General features: G+C 35.2%; 3 non-coding genes and 1 pseudogene across 3 annotated transcripts; all 4 read right to left on the reverse strand.

The window, feature by feature from the left end:
- Nucleotides 1-1735: 1735 nt before the first annotated feature.
- LOC139353797 (large subunit ribosomal RNA) lies at nucleotides 1736-5705 on the reverse strand. The gene has a single exon (XR_011604937.1). It is a non-coding gene; the product is annotated as a large subunit ribosomal RNA (ribosomal RNA).
- Nucleotides 5706-6110: 405 nt separating this feature from the next.
- On the reverse strand, nucleotides 6111-6289 carry LOC118878963 (5.8S ribosomal RNA). Its single transcript, XR_005015476.1, has one exon. It is a non-coding gene; the product is annotated as a 5.8S ribosomal RNA (ribosomal RNA).
- Nucleotides 6290-6957: 668 nt separating this feature from the next.
- Nucleotides 6958-8952, reverse strand: LOC118878954 (small subunit ribosomal RNA). Its single transcript, XR_005015470.3, has one exon. It is a non-coding gene; the product is annotated as a small subunit ribosomal RNA (ribosomal RNA).
- A 6549-nt stretch (nucleotides 8953-15501) lies between these two features.
- LOC139353822 (large subunit ribosomal RNA) lies at nucleotides 15502-19975 on the reverse strand (annotated as a pseudogene).
- Between the last annotated feature and the right edge of the window lie 169 nt (nucleotides 19976-20144).

Raw genomic sequence — 20144 nt, forward strand, 5'->3', positions numbered from 1 at the left:
CGATTCACTTATATAAATATATGTATATTTTTCAATACATTATTTTTTTTTCACTTTTGTATGGATTTGTATGCATATCCATACATTTATATGGATATGCTTGGCGTTCTTTATAGTATTGACAACCTCATATGTATAACATAGGTTTTGACCAATACGAGGAGGGGCCCGCCAACGACCACCTCCCTATAGTAGTTTTTTACCCCGAGCTCTGCCAAAATCATGTTTACAGTACTAGTGCCACCCTTCACTAGGTTTTTATATCTTATTTCAGTGATATAAGTGTTAATCATTCTATTTATTCTTATGCATATGGCATTTAAAAGCCATATCTATACAATTCATTCATATTTAAATGTATATTTATAATATTAAACCATATTATGACATATAGGTATTATACCTGTAAGCCATATCTATACGATTCATTCACTAGTGCCGCCCCTCACTAGGTTTATATATCTCATTTCAGTGATATATGGGTAAACTCTATTATTTTTCATATGACACTTATATGCTGCCATATATATAAAAATGCATTTATATTTCAACGTATATATATTTACTATATTATACATTAATATGCCTTAAAGGTATTATATCTACTATAAGCCATATCCATACGATTCATTTATATAAATACATATATGTATAATTTTCTATACATAAATTTTTTTTTATTAATATATGGGTTTCCTAAGCATATCCATATAATCCATTTAGTCTTATATGGATTAGATTGGTCTTCTTTATTGTATTGCCAAACTCATATTGATAACATAAGTTTTGAACAATAAGAGCAGCCGCCAACCAACCAACCGCCGCTACCATTACTTACTTTTATATATGTCCTCTTTATTTTAATGGTCTCTTTATTTGAATTTCAATACCATAGGAATATTTATACATCGAATATGTTTGCCACTAATTTTTCGCGTCACTTATAATATGACGATACAGACTTGCTACCATAACATAAGTTTTGAACAATAAGAGGAGCAGCCGCCAACCAACCAACCAACCAACCACTGCTACCATTGGAGGAACATATACTTACTTATTATATGGCCTCTCTCTGTACTTTAATGGTCTCTTTACTTGAATTTGAATACCATAGGAATATTTATATACATCGAATATGTTTGCCATTAATTTTTCGCGTCACTTATAATATGACGATACAGACTTGCTACCATAACATAAGTTTTGAACAATAAGAGGAGCAGACACCAACCAACCAACCGCTGCTACCATTGGAGGAACATATACTTACTTTTATATATGTCCTCTTTATTTAAATGGTCTCTTCATTTGAATATTAATACCATAGGAATATTTATACATCGAATATTGTTTGCCACTAATTTTTCGCGTCACTAATAATATGACGATACAGACTTGCTACCATAACATAAGTTTTGAACAATAAGAGGAGCAGACACCAACCAACCAACCGCTGCTACCATTGGAGGAACATATACTTACTTTTATATATGTCCTCTTTACTTGCATTATCAAAATACCATAGGAATATTTATACATGGAATATGTTTGCCACTTTATCATCGCGTCACTAATAAAGATGACGATGCATTTTGTTTGTTCAATATTTATTTATAATAATATATTGATTTTTTTATAGGTCTCTTATATTACTAGACCTTTTGCTAACCACAAAGTGGCGCGCCGTTGCAAGCAAGCATAAATTATTATGCCGCTTGCAACATCTTTATTATCGAATCATCAAGCAAAGGATAAGCTTCAGTGGATCGCAGTATGGCAGCTGCTCAACCACTTACAACACCTTGCCTGTTACAAAAGTCGTTTACAATTGATTCTAGGCTTTGTCATTGTATTAAATAATGCTTTTATATGTAACTAGCGCGGCATCAGGTGATCAAAGATCCTCCCAATTTACTATGTTACAAATTACATTGGCATCACATCCATTGTCGTTTATAAAGTAAATTATAAACTTTAAATGGTTTAGAAGCCATACAATGCAAATTGCCCCTTATTTATCATTGCAGTCCAGCACGGATACGACCTTAGAGGCGTTCAGGCATAATCCAACGGACGTAGCGTCATACCACTGTTCGCTCGAACAAGTATTGTGCCATTGGTCCGTACCTGCGGTTCCTCTCGTACTACGCAGGAATGCTGTCGCAACAACGTTTTGTCATTAGTAGGGTAAAACTAACCTGTCTCACGACGGTCTAAACCCAGCTCACGTTCCCTTGCATGGGTGAACAATCCAACGCTTGGTGAATTTTGCTTCACAATGATAGGAAGAGCCGACATCGAAGGATCAAAAAGCGACGTCGCTATGAACGCTTGGCCGCCACAAGCCAGTTATCCCTATGGTAACTTTTCTGACACCTCTTGTTAAAAACTCTTTAAACCAAAAGGATCGATAGGCCGAGCTTTTGCTGTCCCTGTGTGTACTGAACACCGAGATCAAGTCAGCATTTGCCCTTTTGCTCTATGTGTGGTTTCTGTCCGCACTGAGCTGGCCTTGGGACACCTCCGTTATTATTTGAGAGATGTACCGCCCCAGTCAAACTCCCTACCTGGCAATGTCCTTGAATTGGATCATACCTGAGTAATTGGAGTTATACCAAATTTTCAAATCAAAAATACATAAATGCACCGTTTTATTAAAGAATTTGTTTGCGATTATATAACAAACTCGTGATACTTTGATCAAGAAGCTTGCATCAAAACCCAATACCATAAGATATAATAAATATATCCGTATAATGGCTAGGAAATGATACACGTTCCATTTAATCAAGTAAGTAAGGAAACAATAAGAGTAGTGGTATTTCATTGGCGATACCAAACCGAAGTCTAATATCTCCCACTTATTCTACACCTCTTATGTCTCCTTACACTGCCAGATTAGAGTCAAGCTCAAAAGGGTCTTCTTTCCCCGCTAATTATTCCAAGCCCGTTCCCTTGGCTGTGGTTTCGCTAGATAGTAGATAGGGACAGTAGGAATCTCGTTAATCCATTCATGCGCGTCACTAATTAGATGACGAGGCATTTGGCTACCTTAAGAGAGTCATAGTTACTCCCGCCGTTGACCCGCGCTTACTTGAATTTCTTCACTTTGACATTCAGAGCACTGGGCAGAAATCACATTGTGTCAACACCCGCTAGGGCCATCACAATGCTTTGTTTTAATTAGACAGTCGGATTCCCCAAGTCCGTGCCAGTTCTGAATTGATTGTTAATTGATAATCGTTATAATTAATAAGAACTAATTGGTTTAACCCAATTAGTATTCTTAAAAATTTTAGCAAGAAAGTTCCACAATTGGCTACGTAACTAAACTATCCGGGGAACAAGTGACCAACATAAATGCCAGACACTCTATTTACCCAGAACGAGCACATAAACCATGTTATTGTTTCCCAATCAAGCCCGACTATCTCAATCTTCAGAGCCAATCCTTATCCCGAAGTTACGGATCTAATTTGCCGACTTCCCTTACCTACATTATTCTATCGACTAGAGACTCTTCACCTTGGAGACCAGCTGCGGATATTGGTACGGCCTGTTGAGAAGTTTGCGTGTCCCCACCATAAATTTTCAAGGTCCGAGGAGAAAATATCGACACAACAGTATATGTCATGCTCTTCTAGCCCATCTACCATATCTCTCTGCGAAAGACTTCCATGGTAGTACGGCTATAAAACAGAAAAGAAAACTCTTCCGATATCTCTCGACGGCTTCTTTATGGTCGTTCCTGTTGCCAGGATGAGCACGAGGCCCATATTTAATAACAAACGGATACTCAACAGGTTACGGAATTGGAACCGTATTCCCTTTCGTTCAAAATTATTCAAGTATATTAATTAGCTTGATTTATATAATATAATATATTTGTATGGCATTTGTGTTTTACTTGAAAATTTTCGGCTTTCGCCTTGAACTTAGGACCGACTAACTCGTGATCAACCACTGTTCACACGAAACCCTTCTCCACTTCAGTCCTCCAAGGTCTCATTCGATTATTTGCTACTACCACCAAGATCTGTACCAATGGCAGCTCCATGCAGGCTTGCGCCAAACACTTCTACGCATACCATTGTACCTTCCTACTCACTAAAGTTTCAAAATTTATATCACAAGTAATATAAATCATCTACTTTAGCGGTAATGTATAGGTATACAACTTAAGCGCCATCCATTTTAAGGGCTAGTTGCTTCGGCAGGTGAGTTGTTACACACTCCTTAGCGGATTTCGACTTCCATGATCACCGTCCTGCTGTTTTAAGCAACCAACGCCTTTCATGGTATCTGCATGAGTTGTTAATTTGGGCACCGTAACATTACGTTTGGTTCATCCCACAGCGCCAGTTCTGCTTACCAAAAGTGGCCCACTGGGCACATTATATCATAACCTTGAACTTCATATCAAGAAAGTTAAGGTTCTTACCCATTTAAAGTTTGAGAATAGGTTAAGATCGTTTCGACCCTAAGGCCTCTAATCATTCGCTTTACCAGATAAGATTATTTTATATAACATTAAAATGCACCAGCTATCCTGAGGGAAACTTCGGAAGGAACCAGCTACTAGATGGTTCGATTGGTCTTTCGCCCCTATACTCAATTCTGACAATCGATTTGCACGTCAGAACTGTTTCGGTCTTCCATCAGGGTTTCCCCTGACTTCAACCTGATCAAGTATAGTTCACCATCTTTCGGGTCACAGCATATATGCTCAAGGTACGTTCCAGTTAGAGGCATAAATAATATAAATATCATTATACATAACTATATAGAACGCCCCGGGATTGTGTTAATTAGCTATAAATAGTTAAAAAACTAATCCCATTATTAGTCAAGTTAATTACGCTATTAGGTTTATATCCCAATAACTTGCACATATGTTAGACTCCTTGGTCCGTGTTTCAAGACGGGTCCCGAAGGTATCCTGAATCTTTCGCATTGTTAATCATACAAGTGCATATAATAAACACAAAAATCAATGATAATTATGCCATTATATAATTCCGAAAAATTAACGCACTGTATTCATATAAATCTATCAGCACTTTATCAAATTAATAACATTTATTCTGTGTTAAAATGCAAGCAAATTAATTTGAATAAACTATAAGTTATATTTTATGATAAATTTTGTATGCTAATAGATTACAATGTCCTTATATGGAAAAAATGCACACTATTATCATAATATTGTTTAAATATTACAATTTTAATGATGAATTTTCCATAACGGATATTCAGGTTCATCGGGCTTAACCTCTAAGCAGTTTCACGTACTGTTTAACTCTCTATTCAGAGTTCTTTTCAACTTTCCCTCACGGTACTTGTTTACTATCGGTCTCATGGTTATATTTAGTTTTAGATGGAGTTTACCACCCACTTAGTGCTGCACTATCAAGCAACACGACTCTTTGGAAACATCATCTAGTAATCATTAACGTTATACGGGCCTGGCACCCTCTATGGGTAAATGGCCTCATTTAAGAAGGACTTAAATCGTTAATTTCTCATACTAGAATATTGACGCTCCATACACTGCATCTCACATTTGCCATATAGACAAAGTGACTTAGTGCTGAACTGATTTCTTTTCGCTCGCCGCTACTAAGAAAATCCTGGTTAGTTTCTTTTCCTCCCCTAATTAATATGCTTAAATTCAGGGGGTAGTCCCATATGAGTTGAGGTTGTGTATAACTTTTATTTGCAATTAATTCTTTATATATAATGATAAAACATTTTATTAAATTCGTTATATTTATATATATATATATTTGTATGGCATTTGTTTGGTCTAACGAATCAACGAAGAATAATAATATAGTCAACGGCTTTCTATTTTCTAATCGTTAATAAGAGACAATTCTAGATAAATTTTTTATGCTAGACATTTCTCAGTATTATTTGATTGAAAAAGAAAATATTTCTCTTCGTTTTTCACATTCAAATTAATTTACTAATGTGAGATAATGTTTTTCATATATTTGTTAATATTATGAATAAAATAATTAAATTATTATTATCCAATAATATACCATATGCTTATAAAATTTCATTATAAAATTTGTATAAACAACTTAATTAGCATAGTCTTACAACCCTCAACCATATGTAGTCCAAGCAGCACTATAAAATTAATTAAAGTACATAACAGCATGGACTGCGATATGCGTTCAAAATGTCGATGTTCATGTGTCCTGCAGTTCACACGATGACGCACAGTTTGCTGCGTTCTTCATCGACCCATGAGCCGAGTGATCCACCGCTTAGAGTTTTATATATTGGTTTGTTAATTTTGTCATATATGTTTTTATTGAAAGAAATTAAAAATACACCATTTTACTGGCATATATCAATTCCTTCAATAAATTTATTTTTATACCTAAAACGAATGCTGCGAAATGTCTTAGTTTCATATAACCAATAATATATCAAGTATTTTTTTAATGGCATTTACGGTATTAAATACTTTTTAGCGATATATATTGAAATTTATATAAAACATTAACCTGTATTAATCAGGTACAACATTGTACATTTTAGGTTGTTGCATTATCCAATGTATGCGCATAACTGAGATGAACAATACATATCGCAACGCGTGTATATTATGGTCCATATACACACAGTGTTTTATTAATTGCATTTAATATACAATATAATAATAATATCAAATAATTTCGATTTGCTTGTTCGAATTTGTTATTTGTTTTGCTTTTGCTTTCTTGCTTATTTATTTCTCTTATTTATTGCAATAATATATTTATATATTATATATTTCTTATTACAATTATTATATTTCGACTTGCTTTTTCGAAATTGTATTTGATCTATATATATATAGATCATATTTTTGGCAATTTAATATTTTATTTGTATTACTATAATAATGTTATTATAATAAAAACAAATTTTTTTATTAACGGTAAGGATATTAAACAATAATGATCCTTCCGCAGGTTCACCTACGGAAACCTTGTTACGACTTTTACTTCCTCTAAATAATCAAGTTCGGTCAACTTTTGCGAAACAACCGTAACACACAAGGCGTCACAGTGATCACGTCCGGAGACCTCACTAAATAATTCAATCGGTAGTAGCGACGGGCGGTGTGTACAAAGGGCAGGGACGTAATCAATGCGAGTTAATGACTCACACTTACTGGGAATTCCAAGTTCATGTGAACAGTTTCAGTTCACAATCCCAAGCATGAAAGTGGTTCAGCGGTTTACCCGGACCTCTCGGTCTAGGAAATACACGTTGATACTTTCATTGTAGCGCGCGTGCAGCCCAGGACATCTAAGGGCATCACAGACCTGTTATTGCTCAATCTCATTATTGCTAGACGCAATTTGTCCATTTAAGAAGCTAGTGTCCTTATAATGGGACAAACCAACAGGTACGGCTCCACTTATATAAACACATTCAAACACAATAAACATTTTACTGCCACCATGAATGAAGGCTATATAAGCTTCAACACCATAATCCTGAAGATATCTATTTAATATATTTGAGTCTCGTTCGTTATCGGAATTAACCAGACAAATCACTCCACGAACTAAGAACGGCCATGCACCACCACCCATAGATTCGAGAAAGAGCTATCAATCTGTCTTACACACTTATGTTCGGACCTGGTAAGTTTTCCCGTGTTGAGTCAAATTAAGCCGCAGGCTCCACTCCTGGTGGTGCCCTTCCGTCAATTCCTTTAAGTTTCAGCTTTGCAACCATACTTCCCCCGGAGCCCAAAAGCTTTGGTTTCCCGGGAAGCGACTGAGAGAGCCATAAAAGTAGCTACACCCAATTGCTAGCTGGCATCGTTTATGGTTAGAACTAGGGCGGTATCTGATCGCCTTCGAACCTCTAACTTTCGTTCTTGATTAATGAAAACATCTTTGGCAAATGCTTTCGCTTAAGTTAGTCTTACGACGGTCCAAGAATTTCACCTCTCGCGTCGTAATACTAATGCCCCCAAACTGCTTCTATTAATCATTACCTCTTGATCTGAAAACCAATGAAAGCAGAACAGAGGTCTTATTTCATTATCCCATGCACAGAATATTCAGGCATTTGAAGCCTGCTTTAAGCACTCTAATTTGTTCAAAGTAATTGTACCGGCCCACAATAACACTCGTTTAAGAGCACTAATGCAGGTTTTTAAATAGGAGGAACATATGAAAAAATACAAGTATCTAAGCACATGTAAGAACTCCACCGGTAATACGCTTACATACATAAAGGTATAGTACTAACCACAATTGTAAGTTGTACTACCCGTATGAAGCACAAGTTCAACTACGAACGTTTTAACCGCAACAACTTTAATATACGCTATTGGAGCTGGAATTACCGCGGCTGCTGGCACCAGACTTGCCCTCCAATTGGTCCTTGTTAAAGGATTTAAAGTGTACTCATTCCAATTACAGGGCCTCGGATATGAGTCCTGTATTGTTATTTTTCGTCACTACCTCCCCGAGCTGGGAGTGGGTAATTTACGCGCCTGCTGCCTTCCTTAGATGTGGTAGCCGTTTCTCAGGCTCCCTCTCCGGAATCGAACCCTGATTCCCCGTTACCCGTTGCAACCATGGTAGTCCTAGATACTACCATCAAAAGTTGATAGGGCAGACATTTGAAAGATCTGTCGTCGGTACAAGACCATACGATCTGCATGTTATCTAGAGTTCAACCAATATAACGATCTTGCGATCGCTTGGTTTTAGCCTAATAAAAGCACATGTCCCATAAGGTTCATGTTTTAATTGCATGTATTAGCTCTAGAATTACCACAGTTATCCAAGTAACTGTTAACGATCTAAGGAACCATAACTGATATAATGAGCCTTTTGCGGTTTCACTTTTAATTCGTGTGTACTTAGACATGCATGGCTTAATCTTTGAGACAAGCATATAACTACTGGCAGGATCAACCAGAATAATGTTTTTATTCATATTTCATTCATATTTTTGAATAGAAATTAGCAATATAAATTTTATAGATTGTTTTCTATCGAATACGGCCATTTTTATATAGCATTCGTATACGTTTGTTTTCAATATATACTTGTTTCGCCACTAATAATAACAAGTTTTTTAATTATTGATGTTTAAAAAAAAGAAATATCTTATCTTCTTTAAAACACAATATTTTGTAATATGTAATAATATTTTCTTTATATATGCATATTTCATTCTAAAATATCATTTTTGTTCGACATACGTCATTATTGTATCCACACATGTACAATTTTTGTTTAACCAATATATAATATTGAGTTAAATCATTTGTATTTTGATGATAAATTTAAAATTTATCTGTATATATTCATATAGACTCTTTGGTAATATATAATATAAAACCGAGCGCATATATGATATGTACTTTAATAATAAAATATATTTATAATTCGCTTTTACGCCTTTTTTTGTGTAAACTAATATTAAATAGTTAAGATAGAGGCAGAAAGGTCAAATATACATTTACAATGTATATCTAGCAATCCTGCCTCTTTTTGTTTTAAATAGGATTAATTAACGATAAAATTGGGAAACAATTTGTTATTCTATGTATAATAGAAACACTTGGCCTTTGTTTCGACTTTATTATCTTGGGCTTAAAATATTAACCGCGGAGCCAAGTCCCATATTCATAAATGAACACAGAAACAAATTTGACGGATAATATCTTATCTACCGACTATTGTCAATAGGAGATGGCCGGCCCATTGACCATCCTATAGTAGTTTTTGGACCCATTATCTTTAATTCGGGTATTTTCAATTGTCTTTGCCACCAAACCATTTGAAACTCTCTCTTATAATAAGAGAATACACATATAATTCCATTATATGGATATATCATCTTCATTTTATTTGCTACATCACCATATAATAGTTTTTGAACCCGTAATCTTCAATTCGGGTATTTTCAATTATCTTTACCAACCAACCATATGGTATTCTTTCTTATAATAAGAGAATACATGTGTATATCCATTATATGGATATATGGTCTTAACTTTATTTGCTACACCACCCTATAGTAGTTTTTGAACCCAATATCTTCAATTCGGGTATTTTCAATTCTCTTTGCCAACCACCCATATGGTATTCTCTCTTATAATAAGAGAATACAAGTATATTTTCATTATATGGATATAATGCCATTTATTTTTCAATATCCATATAATTCATTTAGTTTTGTATGTACAAAACAAGTTTTCTTTATAGTATTGACAAAATCATATGCATACGCATAACATAAGTTTTGACCAATACGAGGAGGGGCCCGCCAACGACCACCTCCCTATAGTAGTTTTTGGACCCATGATCTTCTAAAAGCATGTTTACAGTACTAGCGTCACCCTCACTAGGTTTATATATCGTGTTTCAGTGATACACAGGTAAATTTTACCATGTATTCTTAAGTATATGGCAATTATATGCCATATCTATATAATTCAATCATATTTTAATGTATATTTATTATATTATACATTATTATGCCTTATAGGTATTATACCTATAAGCCATATCCATACGATTCATTTACTAGTGCCGCCCCTCACTAGGTTTATATATCTTATTGCATTGATATACAATTTATTCTTATTTATATGGCATTTATATGCCATATCTATACAATTCCTTCATATTTCGATGTATACTTGCTAGATTATACATTGTTATGCCTTATAGGTATTATACCTATAAGCCATATCCATACGATTCACTTATATAAATATATGTATATTTTTTAATACATTATTTTTTTTCACTTTTGTATGGATTTTTATGCATATCCATACATTTATATGGATATGCTTGGCGGTCTTAATAGTATTGACAAACTTATATGCATAACATAGGTTTTGACCAATACGAGGAGGGGCCCGCCAACGACCACCTCCCTATAGTAGTTTTTGGACCCATGATCTTCTAAAAGCATGTTTACAGTACTAGTGTCACCCTCACTAGGTTTATATATCGTGTTTCAGTGATATACGGGTAAATTTTACCATTTATTCTTAAGTATATGGCATTTATATGCCATATCTATATAATTCAATCATATTTTAATGTATATTTATTATATTATACATTATTATGCCTTATAGGTATTATACCTATAAGCCATATCCATACGATTCATTTACTAGTGCCGCCCCTCACTAGGTTTATATATCTTATTGCATTGATATACAATTTATTCTTATTTATATGGCATTTATATGCCATATCTATACAATTCCTGCATATTTCGATGTATATTTGCTAGATTATACATTGTTATGCCTTATAGGTATTATACCTATAAGCCATATCCATACGATTCACTTATATAAATATATGTATATTTTTTAATACATTATTTTTTTTCACTTTTGTATGGATTTTTATGCATATCCATACATTTATATGGATATGCTTGGCGGTCTTAATAGTATTGACAAACTTATATGCATAACATAGGTTTTGACCAATACGAGGAGGGGCCCGCCAACGACCACCTCCCTATAGTAGTTTTTGGACCCATGATCTTCTAAAAGCATGTTTACAGTACTAGTGTCACCCTCACTAGGTTTATATATCGTGTTTCAGTGATATACGGGTAAATTTTACCATTTATTCTTAAGTATATGGCATTTATATGCCATATCTATATAATTCAATCATATTTTAATGTATATTTATTATATTATACATTATTATGCCTTATAGGTATTATACCTATAAGCCATATCCATACGATTCATTTACTAGTGCCGCCCCTCACTAGGTTTATATATCTTATTGCATTGATATACAATTTATTCTTATTTATATGGCATTTATATGCCATATCTATACAATTCCTGCATATTTCGATGTATATTTGCTAGATTATACATTGTTATGCCTTATAGGTATTATACCTATAAGCCATATCCATACGATTCACTTATATAAATATATGTATATTTTTTAATACATTATTTTTTTCACTTTTGTATGGATTTTTATGCATATCCATACATTTATATGGATATGCTTGGCGGTCTTAATAGTATTGACAAACTTATATGCATAACATAGGTTTTGACCAATACGAGGAGAGGCCCGCCAACGACCACCTCCCTATAGTAGTTTTTGGACCCATGATCTTCTAAAAGCATGTTTACAGTACTAGTGTCACCCTCACTAGGTTTATATATCGTGTTTCAGTGATATACGGGTAAATTTTACCATTTATTCTTAAGTATATGGCATTTATATGCCATATCTATATAATTCAATCATATTTTAATGTATATTTATTATATTATACATTATTATGCCTTATAGGTATTATACCTATAAGCCATATCCATACGATTCATTTACTAGTGCCGCCCCTCACTAGGTTTATATATCTTATTGCATTGATATACAATTTATTCTTATTTATATGGCATTTATATGCCATATCTATACAATTCCTTCATATTTCGATGTATACTTGCTAGATTATACATTGTTATGCCTTATAGGTATTATACCTATAAGCCATATCCATACGATTCACTTATATAAATATATGTATATTTTTCAATACATTATTTTTTTTCACTTTTGTATGGATTTTTATGCATATCCATACATTTATATGGATATGCTTGGCGGTCTTAATAGTATTGACAAACTTATATGCATAACATAGGTTTTGACCAATACGAGGAGGGGCCCGCCAACGACCACCTCCCTATAGTAGTTTTTGGACCCATGATCTTCTAAAAGCATGTTTACAGTACTAGTGTCACCCTCACTAGGTTTATATATCGTGTTTCAGTGATATACGGGTAAATTTTACCATTTATTCTTAAGTATATGGCATTTATATGCCATATCTATATAATTCAATCATGTTTTAATGTATATTTATTATATTATACATTATTATGCCTTATAGGTATTATACCTATAAGCCATATCCATACGATTCATTTACTAGTGCCGCCCCTCACTAGGTTTATATATCTTATTGCATTGATATACAATTTATTCTTATGTATATGGCATTTATATGCCATATCTATACAATTCCTTCATATTTCGATGTATACTTGCTAGATTATACATTGTTATGCCTTATAGGTATTATACCTATAAGCCATATCCATACGATTCACTTATATAAATATATGTATATTTTTCAATACATTATTTTTTTTCACTTTTGTATGGATTTTTATGCATATCCATACATTTATATGGATATGCTTGGCGGTCTTAATAGTATTGACAAACTTATATGCATAACATAGGTTTTGACCAATACGAGGAGGGGCCCGCCAACGACCACCTCCCTATAGTAGTTTTTGGACCCATTATCTTCCAAAAGCATGTTTACAGTACTAGCGTCACCCTCACTAGGTTTATATATCGTGTTTAAGTGATATACGGGTAAATTTTACCATTTATTCTTAAGTATATGGCATTTATATGCCATATCTATATAATTCAATCATGTTTTAATGTATATTTATTATATTATACATTATTATGCCTTATAGGTATTATACCTATAAGCCATATCCATACGATTCATTTACTAGTGCCGCCCCTCACTAGGTTTATATATCTTATTGCATTGATATACAATTTATTCTTATGTATATGGCATTTATATGCCATATCTATACAATTCCTGCATATTTCGATGTATATTTGCTAGATTATACATTGTTATGCCTTATAGGTATTATACCTATAAGACATATCCATACGATTCACTTATATAAATATATGTATATTTTTCAATACATTATTTTTTTTTCACTTTTGTATGGATTTGTATGCATATCCATACATTTATATGGATATGCTTGGCGTTCTTTATAGTATTGACAACCTCATATGTATAACATAGGTTTTGACCAATACGAGGAGGGGCCCGCCAACGACCACCTCCCTATAGTAGTTTTTTACCCCGAGCTCTGCCAAAATCATGTTTACAGTACTAGTGCCACCCTTCACTAGGTTTTTATATCTTATTTCAGTGATATAAGTGTTAATCATTCTATTTATTCTTATGCATATGGCATTTAAAAGCCATATCTATACAATTCATTCATATTTAAATGTATATTTATAATATTAAACCATATTATGACATATAGGTATTATACCTGTAAGCCATATCTATACGATTCATTCACTAGTGCCGCCCCTCACTAGGTTTATATATCTCATTTCAGTGATATATGGGTAAACTCTATTATTTTTCATATGACACTTATATGCTGCCATATATATAAAAATGCATTTATATTTCAACGTATATATATTTACTATATTATACATTAATATGCCTTAAAGGTATTATATCTACTATAAGCCATATCCATACGATTCATTTATATAAATACATATATGTATAATTTTCTATACATAAATTTTTTTTTATTAATATATGGGTTTCCTAAGCATATCCATATAATCCATTTAGTCTTATATGGATTAGATTGGTCTTCTTTATTGTATTGCCAAACTCATATTGATAACATAAGTTTTGAACAATAAGAGCAGCCGCCAACCAACCAACCGCCGCTACCATTACTTACTTTTATATATGTCCTCTTTATTTTAATGGTCTCTTTATTTGAATTTCAATACCATAGGAATATTTATACATCGAATATGTTTGCCACTAATTTTTCGCGTCACTTATAATATGACGATACAGACTTGCTACCATAACATAAGTTTTGAACAATAAGAGGAGCAGCCGCCAACCAACCAACCAACCAACCAACCAACCACTGCTACCATTGGAGGAACATATACTTACTTATTATATGGCCTCTCTCTGTACTTTAATGGTCTCTTTACTTGAATTTGAATACCATAGGAATATTTATATACATCGAATATGTTTGCCATTAATTTTTCGCGTCACTTATAATATGACGATACAGACTTGCTACCATAACATAAGTTTTGAACAATAAGAGGAGCAGACACCAACCAACCAACCGCTGCTACCATTGGAGGAACATATACTTACTTTTATATATGTCCTCTTTATTTAAATGGTCTCTTCATTTGAATATTAATACCATAGGAATATTTATACATCGAATATTGTTTGCCACTAATTTTTCGCGTCACTAATAATATGACGATACAGACTTGCTACCATAACATAAGTTTTGAACAATAAGAGGAGCAGACACCAACCAACCAACCGCTGCTACCATTGGAGGAACATATACTTACTTTTATATATGTCCTCTTTACTTGCATTATCAAAATACCATAGGAATATTTATACATGGAATATGTTTGCCACTTTATCATCGCGTCACTAATAAAGATGACGATGCATTTTGTTTGTTCAATATTTATTTATAATAATATATTGATTTTTTTATAGGTCTCTTATATTACTAGACCTTTTGCTAACCACAAAGTGGCGCGCCGTTGCAAGCAAGCATAAATTATTATGCCGCTTGCAACATCTTTATTATCGAATCATCAAGCAAAGGATAAGCTTCAGTGGATCGCAGTATGGCAGCTGCTCAACCACTTACAACACCTTGCCTGTTACAAAAGTCGTTTACAATTGATTCTAGGCTTTGTCATTGTATTAAATAATGCTTTTATATGTAACTAGCGCGGCATCAGGTGATCAAAGATCCTCCCAATTTACTATGTTACAAATTACATTGGCATCACATCCATTGTCGTTTATAAAGTAAATTATAAACTTTAAATGGTTTAGAAGCCATACAATGCAAATTGCCCCTTATTTATCATTGCAGTCCAGCACGGATACGACCTTAGAGGCGTTCAGGCATAATCCAACGGACGTAGCGTCATACCACTGTTCGCTCGAACAAGTATTGTGCCATTGGTCCGTACCTGCGGTTCCTCTCGTACTACGCAGGAATGCTGTCGCAACAACGTTTTGTCATTAGTAGGGTAAAACTAACCTGTCTCACGACGGTCTAAACCCAGCTCACGTTCCCTTGCATGGGTGAACAATCCAACGCTTGGTGAATTTTGCTTCACAATGATAGGAAGAGCCGACATCGAAGGATCAAAAAGCGACGTCGCTATGAACGCTTGGCCGCCACAAGCCAGTTATCCCTATGGTAACTTTTCTGACACCTCTTGTTAAAAACTCTTTAAACCAAAAGGATCGATAGGCCGAGCTTTTGCTGTCCCTGTGTGTACTGAACACCGAGATCAAGTCAGCATTTGCCCTTTTGCTCTATGTGTGGTTTCTGTCCGCACTGAGCTGGCCTTGGGACACCTCCGTTATTATTTGAGAGATGTACCGCCCCAGTCAAACTCCCTACCTGGCAATGTCCTTGAATTGGATCATACCTGAGTAATTGGAGTTATACCAAATTTTCAAATCAAAAATACATAAATGCACCGTTTTATTAAAGAATTTGTTTGCGATTATATAACAAACTCGTGATACTTTGATCAAGAAGCTTGCATCAAAACCCAATACCATAAGATATAATAAATATATCCGTATAATGGCTAGGAAATGATACACGTTCCATTTAATCAAGTAAGTAAGGAAACAATAAGAGTAGTGGTATTTCATTGGCGATACCAAACCGAAGTCTAATATCTCCCACTTATTCTACACCTCTTATGTCTCCTTACACTGCCAGATTAGAGTCAAGCTCAAAAGGGTCTTCTTTCCCCGCTAATTATTCCAAGCCCGTTCCCTTGGCTGTGGTTTCGCTAGATAGTAGATAGGGACAGGTGTGTCTCGGATCCCTCCGAACTTATTTTACGTGGCGTGTTCCACAATGAAGGGATTACAACCACGGCATTCTAATATACCCACAAGTGAGTATATAATGCACGGGTCTAGGTTCAGCGCCAAACCAACGCCCTGGACTAGCAGCTATAGCTATGTACATAGCAACCACCCCAGTAGCAATTCGAGTACTTACTTGTCGGGCAAGCACTCCCCCTTGCGTAGGGGCGAGATCTATCTAAAATCTCTACCGTTCTATGGGTCACAGCACCCGAGTTGTATTACGCAACATCCACGTCGAGCCCGAGGACTCTACCCGCGATATAGGTGTCAACCACAGCCACCACGATACTCCCACAAGGGGGCCAACCTCAATGAGCAGTCTTGGAGCTGCTCAACCCGTGGTACCGAAATTACAGGCTCGGTGAGCCTCACCCCTTCAGCTCCGACAAGCTCGGATGGGGCAACCATTGCCATATTAGTCGCCTCCTACGACAAGCTATGGCAGGCTGTGGCAGTATTCTTCGCCGCTACCACACGGCAAAAGAGGGGAGGGACTAACGTCCCGGCGCCTGTGGTTCATCCCTCATCGCATCCATCCTTCGCCTCGAGAAGGCAGCATCGGCAAAAACTCCTAGGAGACGCATCCGTTCTGGGGTCTCGACTACTCCCGCGACGATCCATCTTCCATGGTCTTGAACGACTCCGAGGGCATCCAGGTCCCGCAGATCGTTATACAGGCGGCATTCACACAGTATGTGGCGCCAAGTAGATAGGGACAGTAGGAATCTCGTTAATCCATTCAAAATTTTAGCAAGAAAGTTCCACAATTGGCTACGTAACTAAACTATCCGGGGAACAAGTGACCAACATAAATGCCAGACACTCTATTTACCCAGAACGAGCACATAAACCATGTTATTGTTTCCCAATCAAGCCCGACTATCTCAATCTTCAGAGCCAATCCTTATCCCGAAGTTACGGATCTAATTTGCCGACTTCCCTTACCTACATTATTCTATCGACTAGAGACTCTTCACCTTGGAGACCAGCTGCGGATATTGGTACGGCCTGTTGAGAAGTTTGCGTGTCCCCACCATAAATTTTCAAGGTCCGAGGAGAAAATATCGACACAACAGTATATGTCATGCTCTTCTAGCCCATCTACCATATCTCTCTGCGAAAGACTTCCATGGTAGTACGGCTATAAAACAGAAAAGAAAACTCTTCCGATATCTCTCGACGGCTTCTTTATGGTCGTTCCTGTTGCCAGGATGAGCACGAGGCCCATATTTAATAACAAACGGATACTCAACAGGTTACGGAATTGGAACCGTATTCCCTTTCGTTCAAAATTATTCAAGTATATTAATTAGCTTGATTTATATAATATAATATATTTGTATGGCATTTGTGTTTTACTTGAAAATTTTCGGCTTTCGCCTTGAACTTAGGACCGACTAACTCGTGATCAACCACTGTTCACACGAAACCCTTCTCCACTTCAGTCCTCCAAGGTCTCATTCGATTATTTGCTACTACCACCAAGATCTGTACCAATGGCAGCTCCATGCAGGCTTGCGCCAAACACTTCTACGCATACCATTGTACCTTCCTACTCACTAAAGTTTCAAAATTTATATCACAAGTAATATAAATCATCTACTTTAGCGGTAATGTATAGGTATACAACTTAAGCGCCATCCATTTTAAGGGCTAGTTGCTTCGGCAGGTGAGTTGTTACACACTCCTTAGCGGATTTCGACTTCCATGATCACCGTCCTGCTGTTTTAAGCAACCAACGCCTTTCATGGTATCTGCATGAGTTGTTAATTTGGGCACCGTAACATTACGTTTGGTTCATCCCACAGCGCCAGTTCTGCTTACCAAAAGTGGCCCACTGGGCACATTATATCATAACCTTGAACTTCATATCAAGAAAGTTAAGGTTCTTACCCATTTAAAGTTTGAGAATAGGTTAAGATCGTTTCGACCCTAAGGCCTCTAATCATTCGCTTTACCAGATAAGATTATTTTATATAACATTAAAATGCACCAGCTATCCTGAGGGAAACTTCGGAAGGAACCAGCTACTAGATGGTTCGATTGGTCTTTCGCCCCTATACTCAATTCTGACAATCGATTTGCACGTCAGAACTGTTTCGGTCTTCCATCAGGGTTTCCCCTGACTTCAACCTGATCAAGTATAGTTCACCATCTTTCGGGTCACAGCATATATGCTCAAGGTACGTTCCAGTTAGAGGCATAAATAATATAAATATCATTATACATAACTATATAGAACGCCCCGGGATTGTGTTAATTAGCTATAAATAGTTAAAAAACTAATCCCATTATTAGTCAAGTTAATTACGCTATTAGGTTTATATCCCAATAACTTGCACATATGTTAGACTCCTTGGTCCGTGTTTCAAGACGGGTCCCGAAGGTATCCTGAATCTTTCGCATTGTTAATCATACAAGTGCATATAATAAACACAAAAATCAATGATAATTATGCCATTATATAATTCCGAAAAATTAACGCACTGTATTCATATAAATCTATCAGCACTTTATCAAATTAATAACATTTATTCTGTGTTAAAATGCAAGCAAATTAATTTGAATAAACTATAAGTTATATTTTATGATAAATTTTGTATGCTAATAGATTACAATGTCCTTATATGGAAAAAATGCACACTATTATCATAATATTGTTTAAATATTACAATTTTAATGATGAATTTTCCATAACGGATATTCAGGTTCATCGGGCTTAACCTCTAAGCAGTTTCACGTACTGTTTAACTCTCTATTCAGAGTTCTTTTCAACTTTCCCTCACGGTACTTGTTTACTATCGGTCTCATGGTTATATTTAGTTTTAGATGGAGTTTACCACCCACTTAGTGCTGCACTATCAAGCAACACGACTCTTTGGAAACATCATCTAGTAATCATTAACGTTATACGGGCCTGGCACCCTCTATGGGTAAATGGCCTCATTTAAGAAGGACTTAAATCGTTAATTTCTCATACTAGAATATTGACGCTCCATACACTGCATCTCACATTTGCCATATAGACAAAGTGACTTAGTGCTGAACTGATTTCTTTTCGCTCGCCGCTACTAAGAAAATCCTGGTTAGTTTCTTTTCCTCCCCTAATTAATATGCTTAAATTCAGGGGGTAGTCCCATATGAGTTGAGGTTGTGTATAACTTTTATTTGCAATTAATTCTTTATATATAATGATAAAACATTTTATTAAATTCGTTATATTTATATATATATATATTTGTATGGCATTTGTTTGGTCTAACGAATCAACGAAGAATAATAATATAGTCAACGGCTTTCTATTTTCTAATCGTTAATAAGAG

This window comes from Drosophila suzukii, chromosome Y (genome assembly GCF_043229965.1).
Source record: "Drosophila suzukii chromosome Y, CBGP_Dsuzu_IsoJpt1.0, whole genome shotgun sequence".
Lineage (NCBI taxonomy): Eukaryota > Metazoa > Arthropoda > Insecta > Diptera > Drosophilidae > Drosophila > Drosophila suzukii.